The 21,280-nt window shown below is 44.6% G+C and overlaps 1 protein-coding gene across 1 annotated transcript in view; it reads left to right on the top strand.

Moving 5' to 3' along the window:
• LOC308138645 (cadherin-11-like) overlaps positions 1 to 21,280 on the top strand; it is a gene marked incomplete at its 3' end in the record, with an annotated part of 72,929 nt that overhangs the window by 30,211 nt on the left and 21,438 nt on the right. The window contains exon 2 of the mRNA XM_080507859.1: positions 19,892 to 19,947. The remainder of the gene's footprint in view (positions 1 to 19,891; positions 19,948 to 21,280) is intronic.

Raw genomic sequence — 21,280 nt, forward strand, 5'->3', positions numbered from 1 at the left:
CGAGCTTTGACGGGTTTTACTGTGAAGAGTTTACCTGTGCTTCCTGTGTACGCAAGGTTTTCTTTAGGTACTCCAAGAAACCCGACGGTGCTTTTGTCAGGTTCCGCCGGCCAACGGCTTCGGTCTTTGTCCTTGCTGTGGTAAAATGACGACCCGTTGAAGGGGTACGGTCGCTTTGACCCTCTGAGATACTCAACTGAGTGAAGTTGGTCCAAAAAACTAAATAAATAAAAAGGCCAGATGACGGTTTGATGCACCAGAACTGTCCAGTCATTTGAGTAAGTTGAGTCATTTGTTGCGCGGTAATTTTGACTTTTTAAGGTATTCTGTCTCTGGAGGCGTCATTACAGTTGCAGTCATGTAATAATGTCACTTGTTTTTCTCTGTAAATGTCAGATTTCTTTCAGTTTTTGTGCACAAAAGTACGTCCTTGCACTGAAACCGATGTTCCCGTCCCTCCCACTCGAGATCCAAATTGGGCTTTATGAGCTGAAATAGGTCCGACAACCGTGGTCTGGAACCTCTGGAGGCAAAGAGCCGAAATCAGCCTGTCCAAGTGGGGAAAGACTTGATCAGAGGGTCTCGCCGCCTCTCCGACGGGCCTCGGCGTCCCTCGTTAGCCGAGCTGAACTGCCGGGAATCGCGCAAATAAATCGAAGCCCGGATTTCGCACGTGGCTTTGGACCTCGCCGAGATTGGTTTGAACTCCGGTCGTGTCGTCAATCGACCCGCACCACTTTACCCCAATCACTGCCAGGAAGACGTTCATCTCAGAAGGTTGTAGATCCACACGAGCCGTCAGGGATCCTCAAAGCCACGTCCTTAAGAAAAAAAAGAAAAAAAGAAAGAAAGTCACTTAAAGCCAGCTGGCTTTGAGGTTTATTCAGACAGTCGCCAGCTAATGTCACAACTGGCTAGCAAAAAAGCACAAAAGCCCCTTTGAGATTTGGTTTAATGACACACTATAAATACATGGTTTGGGGGGGAGGGGACAGGTGTTTACCCTCCTGGTGGGTTTTGTCCCGCTTTTTCATTTCCTTCGTACTTATCTACAGAGCAGGACACACCCAGTGTCTCCTCTCTCTCCCTCTTTACCCCCCCCCCCCCCCTCCCCCCCCTCCCCCGAGGCTGTTTAGAGGGGATCTGTGACAGATTCCGCCGTGTAGCTCGAGTAGCTCTGCTGCTAACGACAGGCAGACGGGGTTATTCATCAACGGCCAAGTCTCTGCGAGCGAAGCGGCCATCCCTCCCTCGCTTTCCCCATCTTTTCATCCATCCATCTAAACGACGCTCCTGAATAATGATAGACAAAAGAAAATCCTCTTTACTTCACTCCTAAGCCCTTTATATTCCTCCCCCCCCCTCTGCGTTGGCTCGACTAACGTGACCCCGTGCAGTCGCATGCGTGGCGCCGGAGGACGGTTCCTCGGAGCCAACGATCGTTCTCGTTTTTACTTAATAATGTTATTAATTAAAGACGTATCACTCTAATGATGGGGCTCGTTTACGCTGCGATTATTAAAAAGTGAAAAACGGTAAACTGTCGTAGCTCAGAGCCACTGAAAACGCAACTTTTTGGAAACAGGTGGAGCTTTCTGACGACACTTGGGTGTCGTAGTTGTGTAAACGGGCGACACTCTGCTTACCTAATCCATTCATTTCCTCACACTTTCATGCACTCTGCATACCTCATCCATTCATTTCCTCACACTTTCATGCATTCTGCTTACCTCATCCATTCATTTCCTAACACTTTCATGCATTCTGCATACCTCATCCATTCATTTCCTAACACTTTCATGCATTCTGCATACCTCATCCATTCATTTCCTAACACTGTCATGCATTCTGCATACCTCATCCATTCACTTCCTCACACTTTCATGCATTCTGCTTACCTCATCCATTCATTTCCTAACACTTTCATGCATTCTGCATACCTCATCCATTCATTTCCTCACACTTTCATGCACTCTACATACCTCATCCATTGATTTCCTCACACTTTCATGCATTCTGCATACCTCATCCATTCATTTCCTCACACTTTCATGCACTCTGAATACCTCATCCGTTCATTTCGTCACACGTTCATGCACTCTGCATACCTCATCCATTGATTTCCTCACACTTTCATGCACTCTGAATACCTCATCCATTGATTTCCTCACACTTTCATGCACTCTGAATACCTCATCCGTTCATTTCCTCACACTTTCATGCACTCTGCATACCTCATCCATTCATTTCCTCACACTTTCATGCACTCTGAATACCTCATCCGTTCATTTCCTCACACGTTCATGCACTCTACATACCTCATCCATTGATTTCCTCACACTTTCATGCATTCTGCATACCTCATCCATTCACTTCCTCACACTTTCATGCACTCTGAACACATCATCCGTTCATTTCGTCACACGTTCATGCACTCTGCATACCTCATCCATTCACTTCCTCACACTTTCATGCACTCTGCATACCTCATCCATTCATTTCCTCACACTTTCATGCACTCTGCTTACCTCATCCATTCATTTCCTCACACTTGAATAAATCGAAATTGGTGTTTGCCAAGAAATAACCATGAACCCTGGAAGATCCCAGTGATGTTTTTATCGACCGTCACCCCAAGAACACCGAGTCCCCAGACCACGATGTTTGAACAGATTCGTGTCCCCATTACGTATGTTAAACAAACATGAGTGTGTCGGGACACGATTGCGCAACATATTGGAATAATCAGTGTGCAGAAAATGACTGTAATTCTTGCTCACTTGACACCAACTAAACCCCTGCGATGTATGTAAAACACACACACACGATGTTTTAATGACTTTCAGGAGGAACTGCACTGGCTCACAGTCATTCCCCGCAGTCTGCACACACACACACACACACACACACACACACACACACACACACAATAATGTCTGCACAAGTGCATTAACAGACACTGTTGTCTTTACAAATAGGTCAAATCTTTTGGACCGCGACGGTACAGAGATCCATATTAGACACGACGCAAAGGAGACAAGAGCAATGCACACTTTCTCACACAAGCACACACACTTGAAACACACAAAGAAACAACACAGAACCTCACATATTAACACACACACACACACACACTAAGGGAAGTGCTGCGGGGCGGCCACGGCTCCATTATTTTTCTGAAGTGGCTTTTCAATTCCACGGCTGATGCTTGAGGGACCTCGTATGTGTGTGTGCGTGTGCGTGCGTGTGTGTGCGTGTGTGTGTGTGTGTGTGTGTGTGTGTGTGTGTGTAAGAGCGAGAGATTGTGCGATGCCACGATGGGTGGGGGAGGGGACTGGAGGGAAGCTTGATGAAGATTGTGACATAAACCATTTATAGTGCTGCCCTAATGTGTGTGTGTGTGTGTGTGTGTGTGTGTGTGTGTGTGTGTGTGTGTGTGTGTGTGTGTGTGTGTGTGAGATTGCTGTTGCCATCAAATCCTCCATTCAGGTAGGTTCCGTGAGGAACTGGGGGGAATGATGAGATTATTTTCTCTTTAATAGGTGAGGAAGGAGAAGTGAGGATGATTGGAGCTGGAAGGTCCGATCGAAACGTGTGTGTGTGTGTGTGTGTGTGTGTGTGTGTGTGTGTGTGTGTGTGTGTGTGTGTGTGTGCACACGTTCAATGTTGATTCTGTGAATCAGAAACTTGCTCCAGAGCGAACTGAACTTTATAAAAACTCCCTAAAAAAAGAAACGGCCTCAGAACTGTTCCCCGCTGCGTTGACGCTGTGCTTCCTGCGGGGGCGCCAAAGAGCTTCGGAGGGCGTGAAACTACAAGAACAGACAGATCTTCACGCAAGCGCAACAACTACAGTCTATTTGAGAAGTCTTTTACCAGTAACATCGTAAACATGTGAACTATAATAAGTAAAAACGAGAACAGGATAGAGAGACGTAATCGTTTCACGATAGCCTCGTTTCACGATAGCCTCGTTTCACGATAGCCTCGTTTTCAGCAGTCCGAGCGTCGTCGTCTCGTAAACGGAAGCTCTGCTGGAAGCATCTCAACTCTGGATGAACCTTCTGCTTTTCAAAAAAAAATAAAAAATACATGTTGGATGGATAATTGGGAGCGATGAAAGTGCTCGCTGAAAAGCGCTAAATTAAATGTTAAAAAAGAAAAAGATTGTGACAGAAGAGGCGGCGGCTGAGATTCTCCACCATTCCGGCTGCAGTTAAGAGTCTAATTGATTACGACGACCCCTATTTTCCAACTGCAGTCTCTTCATTGATCCAGTTACTGCCGCCGCTCGCTCCTCTCCCAGCCGCCATCCAACTCATTACTGCCGAGGAGAGAGAGGAGCGCTCCAGTCCAACCCCCCTCCCCCTCCCCCCTCCCCCTCCCCCCCCCTCCCCAAAAAAGAAAAGACTTTTAATGCAAAAAACCCTCAGCCGCTCTGAGACACGGAGCAAAGCGGTCGATGTGGACCGACGGACCTGTTGGTGGTCTTTAAAGACGGCTTTTAATTTCAAGCGGAACATGATGTTTACCATTTTGTGTCATTACACTGAAACGCTGCTTCTCTTGCATAATTGATGAGGGAATCGTCTGGACTGCCGTCGTTCCAGTGGAGAGAGGAGATGATACGTTGGAGTAAACAAACTACCAAGGTGGTCTGAGTAGTAAAAAAAAAATTAAAAAAAAAAAAAATATATATATATACACACATACATATATGTATATATGTGTGTATACATGTGTATATATACATATATATATTTTTATATCTGTTTTTATGTTTTATATCTATGTTCATGAGCAGGGATCTACTTCTGAATTTCTATGTGATTTTGTCTTTGAGGAGAGTGGATATAGACCTATAGAACTAGAAGCGACTGACGCTAGCAGCAGGAGGAGCAGTGCCATAGACCTATAGAACTAGAAGCTACTGACGCCAGCAGCAGGAGGAGCAGTGCCATAGACCTATAGAACTAGAAGCTACTGACGCTAGCAGCGGGAGGAGCAGTGCCATAGACCTATAGAACTAGAAACTACTGACGCTAGCAGCGGGAGGAGCAGGGCCATAGACCTATAGAACTAGAAGCTACTGACGCTAGCAGCAGGAGGAGCAGTGCCATAGACCTATAGAACTAGAAGCTACTGACGCTAGCAGCAGGAGGAGCAGTGCCATAGACCTATAGAACTAGAAGCTACTGATGCTAGCAGCAGGAGGAAATGGGCCATAGACCTATAGAACTAGAAGCTACTGATGCTAGCAGCAGGAAGAGCAGGGCCATAGACCTATAGAACTAGAAGCTACTGACGCTAGCAGCAGGAGGAGCAGGGCCATAGACCTATAGAACTAGAAGCTACTGACGCTAGCAGCAGGAGGAGCAGGGTCATAGACCTATAGAACTAGAAGCTACTGATGCTAGCAGCAGGAGGAGCAGGGCCATAGACCTATAGAACTAGAAGCTACTGACGCTAACAGCAGGAGGAGCGGGGCCATAGACCTATAGAACTAGAAGCTACTGACGCTAGCAGCAGGAGGAGCAGGGCCATAGACCTATAGAACTAGAAGCTACTGACGCTAGCAGCAGGAGGAGCGGGGCCATAGACCTATAGAACTAGAAGCTACTGATGCTAGCAGCAGGAGGAGCGGGGCCATAGACCTATAGAACTAGAAGCTAAGACGCTAGCAGCAGGAGGAACAGGACCATAGACCTATAGAACTAGAAGCTACTGACGCTAGCAGCAGGAGGAACAGGACCATAGACCTATAGAACTAGAGTAATATGAATAGAGAAATAGAGTTATATGGCGTTTTTTGAGCAGGTTTCTATAAAAAAAAGATCTGTGTTTTTTGTTTTTCTTTCCGTCGTGTGGCCGCGGCCTCAAATCTAGAAAATATCAGTCAGTATTCCGCGGCTGCTGCCGGACGCCGCGGAATCAAGTCCAGCATTACAGGAGGAGCGCGTCCTCCAGCAGAGGTCGTGACCTCTGCCTGCTGACTGCGTCTGCTTTCCTAAATTAAAAGACTGCATCACATTTCACACACACACACACACACACACACACACACACACACACACACACACACACACACACACACACACACACACACACACACACACACACACACACACACACACACACACACACACACACACACACATCGTATTACCTGCGTAAGGACAGGGCCATTGCAGCCGGCGCAGAGAAACTCAATATGCTTTTAACATTCATTTCTCCCGGACAGCAGCTCTACTGAGGCTGAGGAGAGATGGAGGGAGGGAGAGAGAGAGAGAGAGAGAGAGAGAGAGGGATGGAGACGACAAAGTACAGGAAGAGGAGAAATGGCTAAATATAAAACGTGTAGGTTTTTAAAAAAAACAAGCGGCGGTGGTGTTCGGGGGGGTCGGGGATCAATTCGGGGAGCACTCAGAAAACCGATGGACGGAACAGCAAAAGGGCCCGACGAGGCAGATTCTCTCTTTCTTTCTTTCTTTCTCTCTTTCTTTCTTTCTTTCTTTCTCGTCACCGCCTCGCTTTTAATCCACCGTCCTGACGTCTAACGAAGAATCGTCGAGTCACCTCGGCTCCCCCATCGCCGGGCTTTAGCGAGATGGAGGTGGGGGAGGGGGGAGGGGGGGGGGGGGGGGTGACGGCGGAGAAGAGAGGGAGATAAATGGAGGTCTATGAACGCTGCTGCAGGGAGGGGCCGGATGATAAAACAAACATCCACCCGCTGAGTGCAGATTTCTCATTCCGACTCTTTCTGCAGATTAGAGGAGGGACATAACTCAAAAATACTGGTGCGTGTGTGTGTGTGTGTGTGTGTGTGTGTGTGTGTGTGTGTGTGTGTGTGTGTGTGTGTGTGTGTGTGTGTGTGTGTGTGTGTGTGTGTGTGTGTGTGTTTTCGAGTAATTTATAAGCAGAGCAGGATGGTGATGAAGTTTGAGGAAGATGCTCTATGATCTGATGTTCGAGGAGGAAGATGCTCTATAATCTCATGTTAGTTACAGCGGGAGGATGCTCTATAATCTGGTGTTAGAGGAGGAAGATGCTCTATAATCTGGTGTTAGAGGAGGAAGATGCTCTATAATCTGACGTTAGAGGAGGAAGATGCTCTATAATCTGGCGTTAGAGGAGGACGATGCTCTATAATCTGATGTTAGAGGAGGAAGATGCTCTATAATCTGGTGTTAGAGGAGGAAGATGCTCTATAATCTCATGTTAGAGGAGGAAGATGCTCTATAATCTCATGTTAGAGGGGGAGGATGCGCTATAATCTGGTGTTAGAGGAGGAAGATGCTCTATAATCTGGTGTTAGAGGAGGAAGATGCGCTATAATCTGGTGTTAGAGGAGGAAGATGCTCTATAATCTGGTGTTAGAGGAGGAAGATGCTCTATAATCTGGTGTTAGAGGAGGAAGATGCTCTATAATCTGGTGTTAGAGGAGGAAGATGCTCTATAATCTGATGTTAGAGGAGGAAGATGCGCTATAATCTGGTGTTAGAGGAGGAAGATGCTCTATAATCTGGTGTTAGAGGAGGAAGATGCTCTATAATCTGGTGTTAGAGGAGGAAGATGCTCTATAATCTGATGTTAGAGGAGGAAGATGCTCTATAATCTGATGTTAGAGGAGGAAGATGCTCTATAATCTGGTGTTAGAGGAGGAAGATGCTCTATAATCTGATGTTAGAGGAGGAAGATGCTCTATAATCTGATGTTAGAGGAGGAAGATGCTCTATAATCTCATGTTAGTTAGAGGAGGAAGATGCTCTATAATCTGATGTTAGAGGAGGAAGATGCTCTATAATCTCATGTTAGTTAGAGGGGGAGGATGCTCTATGATCTGGTGTTAGAGGAGGAAGATGCTCTATAATCTCATGTTAGTTAGAGGAGGAAGATGCTCTATAATCTATGAACAAATGTTATAAAAAACAACTTCTGGAACCACCTAATGTTCACAAATTGGCTCCAGATTAGGAAGTGAATCGTTTTAAAAACGACGACTTCCCCCTGGAAGTGCTAAACGAGCGTTGGACCCTGGAGAGCGACGGGCCGTGAGACGGAGAGAATCCACGCCGACAGGAAACACTACTACAGGGGGGGAGAAAAATAAACGCCACGATAATAAACTCGCCTCTTCCAGATTAAGTATCTGAGTAACATCGATCTGCCGCACCTTTTCGCCTTGTCAGATTAAAAAAAACCGCACTGTCGGCACGGTCAAGAAAAACAATAAAAGTTACGGCTGCAGACGGTAGAAACTCTCTGTTGCTTTGACGAGCTTTGTCCGTTTCTCAAAAATACGGTTGTTGCTTTTTTTTTTGTTTGCTGATTTATCAATGCCGCTGGGGGTTTTTTTTAAAGAGGATTTTCAGAATAAAAGACGCTGCAAGGCTGGAAAATCACATCACTCCCATCAAGCTACTTATTAAGCCTGCCTGTTATCATGTTTGTTTGTTTTTTTCCAGCTCTGCAACAGAAATCCATAGAGCATCATGCAGCCCCCCTCCCCCACCCCCCCCCCCCCCCCCCCCCCCTCCCCCGATGCCTTTTAGAGTTGTCATTGGAGAGTGACCTGTATTATCCATCTCTGACTTGCTCGGTCTCTTTCTCTCTCTGAATGGAGATTTAGATAAGAGAGCCTGAGCTGCGAGAGCGCGGCCGCTGAATACCAAGAGAAACACACACACACACACACACACACACACACACACACACACACACACACACACACACACACACACACACACACACACACACACACACACACACACACACACACACACACACATGCAGCCAGATTTAAGCTAGCCACCGGCAGCTCGTCTCAGACTCGTCCTGCAGCCACTGAGGTCCACGTTATTTATCAGACTCTAAAGCGGCGGCTCGCCGTTACTCTCCGGAGTCCCGCAGGGCGTCCAGGCTAGTTTTTGGGTTTTTTTTACTCTCTGGGATGTGAGGGGAGGAACACATGCGAGTAAAGTGCTGATTTTTTTTTTTTTTTTTGAGTGTTTGCGCCACGAGTATGTTGGGCACACTGAAATCACGATTATTTACACAATCATGTCGTTGGATTTGGAACAGCATTTAAAAAAAATATATATATATATAGATATATATGTGTTTAATATATAAAAATATCTTGTAATGGAGTAGTAAAAATAAACTGTTGTACTGCACTCAATCTTTTCATAACAAGAAATGAATAAAATACAATAAGAGAAAGAAATACTTCAATAAATAAGTCCGACATAAATACTTTGTGGTGATAAGTTAAGCTCAGAATTAACCCAGTTACTGTGGGGCGGTGGGGAACTTTATTTTGTAGAGAGGAAGTTTTTTTTTTTACTACGACGTGTGTCACAATCCAACTTGGTAGTTTTATTTTGACAGTAACCATAAAAACAATCCAACTTGGTAGTTTTATTTTGACAGTTACCTTAGTAACAATCCAACTTAGTACTTTTATTTTTAGTTACCTTGGTAACAATCCAACTTGGTACTTTTATTTTGACAGTTACCTTAGTAACAATCCAACTTGGTACTTTTATTTTGACAGTTACCTTAGCAACAATCCAACTTGGTACTTTTATTTTGGCAATCTCCATAATAACAGTCCAACTTTATACTTTTATTTTGACAGTCTCCATAATAACAGTCCAACTTTGTACTTTTATTTTGACAGTCACCATAATAACAATCCCACTTGGTAATTTTATTTTGACAGTCACCATAACAACTATCCCACTTGGTACTTTTATTTTGACAATCACAATAATAACAATCCAACTTTGTATTTTTATTTTGACAGTCACCAGAATAACAATCCCACTTGGTACTTTCTCTTATTGTATTTTCTTTATTTCTTGTTGTCAAAAGATTGAGTGCAGCACAACACTTTATTTACTACTATATTACAAGATGTTTTTATATATTTAACAGGAGAGTCTTTAAAAAAAAAATCATGTTCAATAAATGCTGTTCCAAGTTCAAAGACATGACCGTGATTTCAATACTGCCTAGAATAATCCTGATTATGATCATTCAGGTTGGGTTTAGTTCAGCAGGAAACGTCTGGATATGTTTTTTATCTGTGTGATTTCAGTTCAACTTAATCGGTTGGACTTTGTGAAAAATATTTCCTGCAAAACTGTGAAAAAAAAGAAAGAAGAAAAACACATTGTCGGTTCAAGAATCTTGTGTGTTTGTGCAAAACCTCAATACGGCCATTTATTTCCTTCCCCTGAGTCTTTGTACTTGTCATGCAGGGATATCTGGTCTACACACACACACACACACACACACACACACACACACACACACACACACACACACACACACACACACAAGGGGAAACCATTTAAAATGTCCCCCAGGTTGATCGATGAGGTGGTGATGGAAATGTCATCTGCTGCTAATACATTCATCATCGCTCATCCGGCCTCATGAATTTCTCCTTTTTCTTTTTTTTGCTTTTCCGTCATTCCTGCTCTTTTCTCTCGACGTCGTCTGAGAGCGGCGCCGCCACACAGGGACGGTCTGTCCTGGCGGAGCCGTCCGCCACTCTGACCGGACTGGTTAATTAGCGAGCGGGGACAATGATGGGCCTGTGCTAGCACCAGCTAACAGGAGCTAACACCAGCTAACACGAGCTAACAGGAGCGAACACCAGCTAACACGTGCTAAAAGGAGCTAGCACGAGCTAAAACCAGCTAACACCAGCTAACACCAGGTAATAGGAGCTAACACCAGCTAACACGAGCTAACAGGAGCGAACACCAGCTAACACGTGCTAAAAGGAGCTAGCACGAGCTAAAACCAGCTAACACCAGGTAATAGGAGCTAACACCAGCTAACACGAGCTAACAGGAGCTAACAGGAGCGAACACCAGCTAACACGTGCTAAAAGGAGCTAGCATGAGCTAAAACCAGCTAACACCAGCTAACACCAGGTAATAGGAGCTAACATCAGCTAACACGAGCTAACAGGAGCTACTAGGAGCGAACACCAGCTAACACGTGCTAAAAGGAGCTAGCACGAGCTAAAACCAGCTAACACCAGGTAATAGGAGCTAACACCAGCTAACACGAGCTAACAGGAGCTAACAGGAGCGAACACCAGCTAACACATGCTAAAAGGAGCTAGCATGAGCTAAAACCAGCTAACACCAGCTAACACCAGGTAACAGGAGCTAACACGAGCTAACAGGAGCGAACACCAGCTAACACGAGCTAAAAGGAACTAGCACGAGCTAACAGAAGCTAGCACGAGCTAACAGGAGCCGCGGATAATAAAGAGCAATATTAACCCTATTGGTGGATTTCATACGTGACCCTACGTTCTACATTTACATTAAATTTGGGGAAAGTAGAAAGTTCATGTCAAGACCTGGTGTCCCAACATCCTCCTCTCCTCTCCTCTCCTCTCCTCTTCTCCTCCATCATCCATCTCTTCCCTGCCTCTTTATCCTCCCTCTCGCTGTCAAGTCGACTGGCGGCTGCTCGTTTCTCTCAGTCTCCCTCAGTCGACAGCAATATATATAGTGCATGTGTGTGTGTGTGGTGTATGGTGACTGTCAAAATAAAAGTAATAAGGTGGATTGTTATTATGGTGACTGTCAAAATAAAAGCAACAAGGTGGATTGTTTTTATGGTGACTGTCAAAATAAAAGTACTGTGTTGGATTATTATTACAGTGACTGTCAAACTAAAAGCACCAAGTCAGATTGTTATTCTGGTGACTGTCAAAGTAAAAGTCCTGAGAGAATCTGGACTGGGGGTGCTGACACCACGGAGAAATCTCGGTTCCGACTGTCTCTACTGAGCATGTGCAGAACAACTATTTCCTTCCACCACGATGACAAGAACCGGAAGCGCTATTTTCAAAAAAGTTGCGTTTTGTCTCGTTACAAAAGCTGAAAACATTCCAGTCAAACGAGCCGCGGCTCTTTTCTGTCGTTTACCGACTCCTTCGCTCCCACACCCCTCCCCCGACCATCCAGCACCACGGCAGATGGAGTAAAAAAGAGCTGCTTCTCTCGCTAAAATAACCTGCATGGCGTTTTATTTTGGACTGGGTGAGTCAGAGAAGAGGTGAGAGGAGTGGAGGAGGAGGAGGAGGAGGACGAGCGCTTGGTGCTTTCGCCCGGAGACAAAGCAGATGAAAGGGACACGGAGGACGTCCAGAAATAACCAGCGCGCCTACGAAGAGTAGCTAAACTACCGTGGGAGGCGGAGTCAGACTGGGTCCACGGCGTCTCCGCCTCCTCGCTGTGTGAATCACACGCCGGTAAAAATACACACTTTTTTTTTTTTTTTTTTTTAATCACAACAGCGTGTGGAAGTGAAAGTAGAGTAAGTCCAGTCACATGGAGATGAAAGGATGTGATGATACTTTGATCCTTTGTTGTTTAGCAGTGAAGGAATTACAAACAATATGCTGACTCAGCGAGTCAGAAAACACATTCGGCAACATCTGGTTAATAAATGATTAAAAAAACGTAGAGCTGTGCAACAACGTGTCACGACTCCCAGTCCATATTCTCCTGGGACTTTTATTTTGACAGTCACCGTCATGACAATCTGTTAAAAGTCCATCCCGTCTTGTTTTACGTCTCGTTCTCTGCCGCGCTTCGTTACAGAAACAAGCAGCGGCGCCACCTGGTGGTCCAGCGTGGTAACTACCTCGCTTCTGCACGCGTGTAAATAAATGTAGTAAAATCAAATCATTTCAAATTAAAAGCTTTAACTGCACTTCGTGAAGTGGCCTTGAATGCACAGGAAGTTGATCCACGTTCATGTTTTATCGCTCAAGTCGAAAAAGAGACGTTTCTAAAATACTGTGTGTGTGTGTGTGTGTGTGTGTGTGTGTGTGTGTGTGTGTGTGTGTGTGTGTGTGTGTGTGTGTGTACCCGTACACCACCTGTGAATGCAAACCGGTGGCGAGATAATACAGTCACAGCTGGGATCCACCAGCCCCTGCCAGCCAGTGTGTGTGTGTGTGTGTGTGTGTGTGTGTGTGTGTGTGTGTGTGTGTGTGTGTGTGTGTGTGTACCAGCTGGGCCCACTGTGCTGATCCTCAAAGCTGCTAACGTGTTCTGCTTGCATCACTTCACGGCGCCGACGCCATCGGCCTCATGAGCCTCAGTCACACGCCCACATTCCTTCACTCCTTCACTCCATCACTCCTTCTTTCATTCACTCCTTCATTTCTTCATTCATTCCTTCACTCCTTCATTCATTCCTTCACTCCTTCATCCATTCCTTCACTCCTTCATTTCTTCATTCATTCATTAATTAATTAATTCCTTCACTCCATTCATTTCTTCATTCATTCATTCACTCCTTCATTCATTCTTTCACTCCTTCATTCATTACTTCATTCCTTCACTCATTCATTCCTTCACTCCTTCATTCATTCTTTCACTCCTTCATTCATTACTTCATTCCTTCACTCATTCATTCCTTCACTCCTTCATTCATTCTTTCACTCCTTCATTCATTACTTCATTCCTTCACTCATTCATTCCTTCACTCCTTCATTCATTGTTTTTGAAAACAATGTCTGTTTCCTCGACAACAGCAGAAACCGAAAACTACGTAATTTTCAATTTCAACAATTTTTGTTTGGCCACCAGTTGTTTCTTTTTGTAATGAAACCACACACACGCACGCACGCACACACACACACATGCACACACACACACAGACACACACACACACACACACATACACAGACACACACACACATGCACGCACGCACACACACATGCACACACACACACACACACACACACACACAGACACACACACACACACGCACGCACGCACGCACGCACGCACGCACACACATACACACGTTTCTGAACGATATGCTTTATACATTAACTATGTGAGTACATGAACGTTTTCAGAAAGTTGTGTTTTCAGCGGCTCCGGGCGTCGCGGCAACGAGAGTTTGACATTTTCAGGTCTAAAAAAACGTTGTGGTGTAAAATGAGGCCCGTCCAGGATCGTCTCTGAATTGTCTCTGAATCGTCTAGGAATCGTTTCCGAATCTCTGAATCGTCTCTGAATCTCTGAATCGTCTCCGAATTGTCTAGGAATCGTCTCTGAATCGCCGTCGACTGAAAGAAACGCAGTGACGGGGCTGAAGCCATGGTTTCCTCTAATCCTCCATGCGGAGGACACGTCCTGGAGTAAATCCCAGCATGTCGGTGGAGAAGCAGACGAAACAGCAGATTTTAATCTGAGAGTGTAACGTGTCTGGATGGAGCTCAGCTAGAGCTCTATAATCAGAATAATTATTCTGGTCTCACTCCAGCTCCGGGCTTTTTAGCTAATGGCAGACACAACACTGTGTGTGTGTGTGTGTGTGTGTGTGTGTGTGTGTGTGTGTGTGTGCGGTTGGCAGGACTGCAACATGTGCAGGAAAATATAAATGTAGATTTCTGATGATATCACTGAGCTCAGAAGTCGTGTCGGGTTGTGTCCTGAAAGGACCTGAAAGGAAACTGGAGGAAGATGCTCTATAATCTGATGTTAGAGGAGGAAGATGCTCTATAATCTGATGTTAGAGGAGGAAGATGCTCTATAATCTGGTGTTAGAGGAGGAAGATGCTCTATAATCTGATGTTAGAGGAGGAAGATGCTCTATAATCTGACGTTAGAGGAGAAAGATGCTCTATAATCTGGTGATAGAGGAGGAAGATGCTCTATAGTCTGATGTTGGAGGAGGAAGATGCTCTATAATCTGACGTTATAGGAGGAAGATGCTCTATAATCTGGTGTTAGAGGAGGAAGATGCTCTATAGTCTGATGTTAGAGGAGGAAGATGCTCTATAATCTGGTGTTAGAGGAGGAAGATGCTCTATAATCTGGTGTTAGAGGAGAAAGATGCTCTATAATCTGATGTTAGAGGAGGAAGATGCTCTATAATCTGATGTTAGAGGAGGAAGATGCTCTATAATCTGGTGTTAGAGGAGACAGATGCTCTATAATCTGATGTTAGAGGAGGAAGATGCTCTATAATCTGGTGTTAGAGGAGGAAGATGCTCTATAATCTGACGTTAGAGGAAGAAGATGCTCTATAATCTGACGTTAGAGAAAGAAGATGCTCTATAATCTGGTGTTAGAGGAGGAAGATGCTCTATAATCTGGCGTTAGAGGAGGAAGATGCTCTATAATCTGATGTTAGAGGAGGACGATGCTCTATAATCTGGTGTTAGAGGAGGAAGATGCTCTATAATCTGGTGTTAGAGGAGGAAGATGCTCTATAATCTGACGTTAGAGGAAGAAGATGCTCTATAATCTGACGTTAGAGAAAGAAGATGCTCTATAATCTGGTGTTAGAGGAGGAAGATGCTCTATAATCTGGCGTTAGAGGAGGAAGATGCTCTATAATCTGATGTTAGAGGAGGACGATGCTCTATAATCTGGTGTTAGAGGAGGAAGATGCTCTATAATCTGGTGTTAGAGGAGGAAGATGCTCTATATCCAGATGTTTCTAGCTCTTATCTCGGCCACTATGGATACAGGTTCATGCTAAAGTTAGCGGAAGGTATTTTTCACGTGTTCATCAACAGTCACTGTTTCACTAAACTCCTGTTTTAAGTCCTGGTGTAGCAGCTTTTAGCTAACGCTAATGCTAATGCTAAGTGAGAGCGAGAGAGGCAGCGGCTCTGCCGCTTCTAAACTCAATAAAACGAGTCACCTCTTCCCGGAGCTCACGAGGCCTAAAGTAACCGCGCGGCTTTACTGAACAGCGTTTCAGCCTCGCGTGGAAATCCATCCCTACCGTCGTTAGCGAGCGGGGGAGGGGAGGAGGGCGGCGGCGTCCCGCATGCCGACGGTAATGATGATCGGTCCGGTGCTGCAGGGACGCTACGACACCGAACCGTGGGAAGAGTGATGAGAACTTCGGCGGCGGCGGTTTTGATTCGAGGAATTCAGGACGTGACGACAATGTAAACATGATCATTCCTGCTAATTGGCCGACGGCCGACGGCGACGCGTCGCTGCAGCCTCGGCTCATCACCAGGGCGACGGCGAGACACTAGAACACCTGCTGCTTCAACTTTACAAGTTTTGTAAAAATATATATATTTTTTTTTTAATCTGTAAAGTTGTAAAAAAAAAAAAAAAAAAGTTGTGGATGATGTTCCCTGACCTCTTCTCTGAGGCCACGCCCACTGGGTTTCTCAATTCAATTCAATTCAACTTTATTTATAAAGCACCAAATACAACACAGGCGTCTCCAGGCACTTCTTTTACCACATCATTATTATTATTATTATTATGGTTATTATTATGATGATGATTATTGTTATTGTCATTATGATTATTATTATAATGATTATTGTTATGATTATTATGATTATGTGACACATTTCTATAGATACGATGAGGAAATAGACACTGGAAATGTACTTTATGTACTTCTACCAGGACACACTAGCAAAATTAATCTCAACGCGTTTCTGCTGAATAAAAAAAGGCTAATGATTGAATGAATGAATGAATGAATGAATGAATGAATGAAAGACGCGAAAAAAAATCCTAAAATGCAGATTTGTTGTTCAAGCGCTGAAGGTCAAACTGTTGTGGAATCGAAACCTTCAGGTCTCGTTTCCACAACTTCAAGTGGAAAAAAAAACACACAAGACTGTCATTGTGCGTCGTTTGTCGTTCGTCGTTTCCACGGCAACGGCTTCCTTTTTATTTGTTGTTCCCTGACCTCTTCCCTGAGGCCACGCCCACTGGGCTTCTCACTTCAATTCAATTCAACTTTACTTATAAAGCACCAAACACAACGCAGGCAGTTTCCAGCTGCTTTCAACAGAGAAAAGAGGAAAAAGATCCGCAGAAGCAGAAGCTTTTATTTGTGAAAGAAAAAACTTCTAACAGGAAGAAACCAGACTGAGACTCTTATTCTGCCAGACGTGACGTATTGCGTTGAGCTTTGGGGAAACACATATAGAACACACATATAGACGCCATCATTCAACTCCAGTAAAGAATTATTGAAATAATAAACACAACTAATAAACTATTCATAGACTCTTAATATTAAACCTTAATGTCCATAGATATTGTATTATTTAAAAACATTAGAAACACTATTTCAAGTGAAGAATAAAAGTCTTTCCACAGCTATTAAAACTTTGTTTTTTCTTTTTAAAGTAAGAGAAAACCACTATTGTGTGTATTTGAAAGCGGTAGCGTGAGAACAAATGTTAAATATATCATTTCATGGAACGAACTTAAAAAAGGAGAATAATTAATGGTTACAATTAAAAAATGATTTCTGTTTTATATGTATGGATTTAATTTATTATTATTATTTTGTATCTGTTCCGTATTACTTCTGTTTTTTCTGGGTTTTTTTATATATATATATATTTTTTTTAAATCTCGTATCACCGGCGTTCTGGGAAACTTTATGGGTTTTTAAGGGAAAAGCAAAACAAAAACAAGCCTTGGATTCTGCCTCGACACATTTCGGTCCCACAACACAACAAAAAGTTAACTATAACTTTAAAAACAACTATAAAAATCCAACTTTTTTTTTGCAGTGAAACTTCCTGAAACAAACTCCATTGATTCATTAAAATTAATTCCGAGGTTGCAGATTTTTTTTTCTTCCCTTTTTTTGTTATCAAATAAAAAAACCTCAAACGGCACATTTCCATTCCCGCCATCACCTCGCTTCCCCTCCCCCTCCCCCGCCTTCCCCCTCCCCCCCCCCTCCCCCGAGCGGCTCCGCTGGGAGCGGCCGGGGTTAAATAGCTTGCTCAAGGGCTGCACAGCGGTAGTTAAGAGACGGAGGAGGCGAGAGCGTTCAGCCCCACCACAGGTCACCTGCACCCGCCTGGGAATGGAGACATAAAGGTTCTGGCCTCAATGGCTGTATATTAAATTATAACATATATAAATATATATATATAAATATATAAAAACACTTCAGGGCAGCTCTGATCTTCAACTGTGCCGCATTTTGCCAATAAAAAATGTACTTTGTGAATTCTCGGGGTGTTTTACTGAAAACTGGAACATCTGGAATATTCCACTCTCTGGATGTTTACAGATGTTTTTTCTGCGTGTGGAGGAGGTGAAGCAGGGAGAACATGCAGACTGTGAGGCAGAGAAGCCCCGAGTCTGGAACCGATGACCAATACACGCCGTGTGAACGAGCTTGACTGTTCCCACGGGTGCGTATTTGGACGTATTAGGAAAACGCAGCACCACCTGGTGGCCCGGCATGCAAACAACGGCCTTTACAGCGGAGATCGTTCCCGTGATTAACAGTGAAACGGCAAAAACGATGCCGTTTCCAGTCGATTGTTTTTCGTGGAAACGGAGCCTGAGAGAACGAGAGATTAATTCACCAGCACTTTTATGAAAAATGCGGACGTTTACCACGTTACTATTATTATTATTATTATTATGTGACACATTTCTATAGATACGATGAGGAAAGAGACACTGGAAATGTACTTTATGTACTTCTACCAGGACACACTTGCAAAATTAATCTCAACGCGTTTCTCCTGAATACAGAAAGGCTAATGAATGAATGAATGAATGAATGAATGAAAGACGTGCAAAAGTCGACAAACACACGAAAAAAAAAAAATGTTTTTCAAGTGCTGAAGGTCAAACCGTTGTGGAATCGAAACCTTCAGGCCTCGTTTCCACAACTTCAAGTGAAAAAAACCCACGCAAAACTGTCATTGCGAGTCATTTGTCGTTTCCACGGCAACGGTTTCCTTCAACGCAAACGTCGGTGTTTCCTCCTCGTGGACGATCTCTCCCGAATCGAAAATGTAAAAAAACGAAGCGTCTCGGTGACGTCAGAGCATAAAACCCGCCGAGGCGACGCGTCGGTCAGACGTCTGTCTGCCCTCGTTCACCACGTGGGGATCGTCTTCACATCGTCTTCGGATCGTCTTCACATCGTCTTCAGATCGTCTTCAGATCGTCTTAAGATCGTCTTAAGATCGTCTTCAGATCGTTTTCAGATCGTCTTCAGATCGTTTTCAGATCGTCTTCAGATCGTTTTCAGATCGTCTTCGGATCGTCTTCGGATCGTCTTCGGATCGTCTTCGGATCGTCTTCAGATCGTCTTCACATCGTCTTCGGATCGTCTTCGGATCGTCTTTGGCTCGTTTTCGGATCGTCTTCAGATCGTCTTCAGATCGTCTTCACATCGTCTTCAGATCGTCTTCACATCGTCTTCAGATCGTCTTCAGATCGTCTTAAGATCGTCTTAAGATCGTCTTCAGATCGTTTTCAGATCGTCTTCAGATCGTTTTCACATCGTCTTCAGATCGTTTTCGGCTCGTTTTTCGACGTCAAACGCAATGGATTTGAGGAGCCGCCGCTTCAGCAGACCTCAGATCTGTGGAGCGTCTCGTCTTTGTTGACGTAGTTGTTTAGTGGGCTGGAAAATATCCCCCCCCCCCCCCCCCTCCCCCTCCCCCTCCCCCTCCCAAAAAAAAGAAAAGAAAAGAAGTGTATTATCAGAGCCTGAGATTCTGATCTGACAGCTTTATGTGTTTAGAGGTTACGGGAGGTTTGTTTGTGAAAACGCAAAACGCTGGGAAATTTGCATAGGAGACTATTTTGAGTGATACTTAGAGTTTGTTTCTTCTCCCCCCTCCCCTCCCCCGTCCTCCCCCCCCCCCATGTCATTTTGTTATAAATATCCCGACATCTCACCTCTTTCCGTCTCTGCTGAGCGATTACAGGAATAAACCCATGATGTAATGAGATCATGTGCTGCGTATCTCACATATATAAATATATATAAATATATATATATATATATATAAAAAAACTATTTTCTCTTCAGTTGTCTGATTAATGTCGATTCCTGTGTCGTCTTCCTGTGCAGATCTGTGGCGCCGGGCGAGGAGTTCCAGGTTTCCACATCCCAGTGATGAGCTAAAGGTGCGTGTTCCTTCATTTATTTATTTATTTATTTATGTTTTTTAAATTCGGGACGCACCGATGCCGATACTGCCGAGGTATCGGCGCGCCGTTCCACTCGCTCCTTGTGTTCGCCTGCAGCGGCTTGTTAAAGACGGCTTGTTGATGACGACTCGTTAAAGACAGCTTGTTAATGACGACTCGTTAAAGACGGCTTGCTAATGACGACTCGTTAAAGACAGCTTGTTAATGACGACTCGTTAAAGACGGCTTGCTAATGGCGACTCGTTAAAGACGGCTTGTTAATGACGACTCGTTAAAGACGACTCGTTAACGAAGACTTGTTAAAGACGACTCGTTAAAGACGACTCGTTAAAGACGACTTGTTAAAGACAACTCGTTAAAGACGGCTTGTTAAAGACGACTCGTTAAAGACGGCTCGTTAAAGACGGCTCGTTAAAGATGACTCGTTAAAGATGACTTGTTAAAGACGACTCGTTAAAGACGACTCGTTAAAGACGGCTTGTTAAAGACGACTTGTTAAAGACGGCTCGTTAAAGACGGCTCGTTAAAGACGACTTGTTAAAGACGACTCGTTAACGAAGACTTGTTAAAGACAACTTGTTAAAGACGACTCGTTAAAGACGGCTTGTTAAAGACGGCTTGTTAAAGACGACTCGTTAAAGACGGCTTGTTAAAGACGGCTTGTTGAAGACGACTCGTTAAAGACGGCTCGTTGAAGACGACTCGTTAAAGACGACTCGTTGTGAATCCCAGTTCGGGGCCTGAAGACGCGTCTCGTGTCTCGTTTGCCCTTTTGGGCGCCGGTTCCCAAAGTCACCGTGTCACAAACCTCACATCTCCCATGCTAAGCAGTTTTTCCTCCTCGTGAAGAAGAAGAGGAGGAAGAAAGGGGGAGAAAAAAAAGAAAGTTGAATAGATTAAAAGGCAGATCTAATCGATCCCGGCTGAGCTTATCGGAGGTTGGCAGGCTGACGAGCCGATTCCGGAGCGGCGCCGCCGTAATCCTTCAACTGCAGGCGGCAGGGTGGAGGAAGACAAACGGGTGGAGGAAGACAAATGGGTGGAGGAAGACAAATGGGTTGAGCGGGTCGGACGACGGCCGCCGACAAACCTGTGAATATTCCGATAAAAGCGCGAAAGAGATGTTGAGGCGTCGGCGACATTCGTCTGCTTGTTAGCGCGTGAGGCCCGCCTCCCCCAGGGGGCGCCGCAGAGCTTCAGGGCTGACGGGACGGCAGGTGGCGGTTCAATTCCTCATTACGGAGGGCTCTTGAGCAAGACAGTGAACCCCAAATTACCGTAGTTTCTGGACTATAGGCCCCTACTTTTA

The sequence above is a fragment of the Blennius ocellaris genome (genome assembly GCF_963422515.1).
Source record: "Blennius ocellaris genome assembly, chromosome: 13".
NCBI classification, from domain to species: domain Eukaryota; kingdom Metazoa; phylum Chordata; class Actinopteri; order Blenniiformes; family Blenniidae; genus Blennius; species Blennius ocellaris.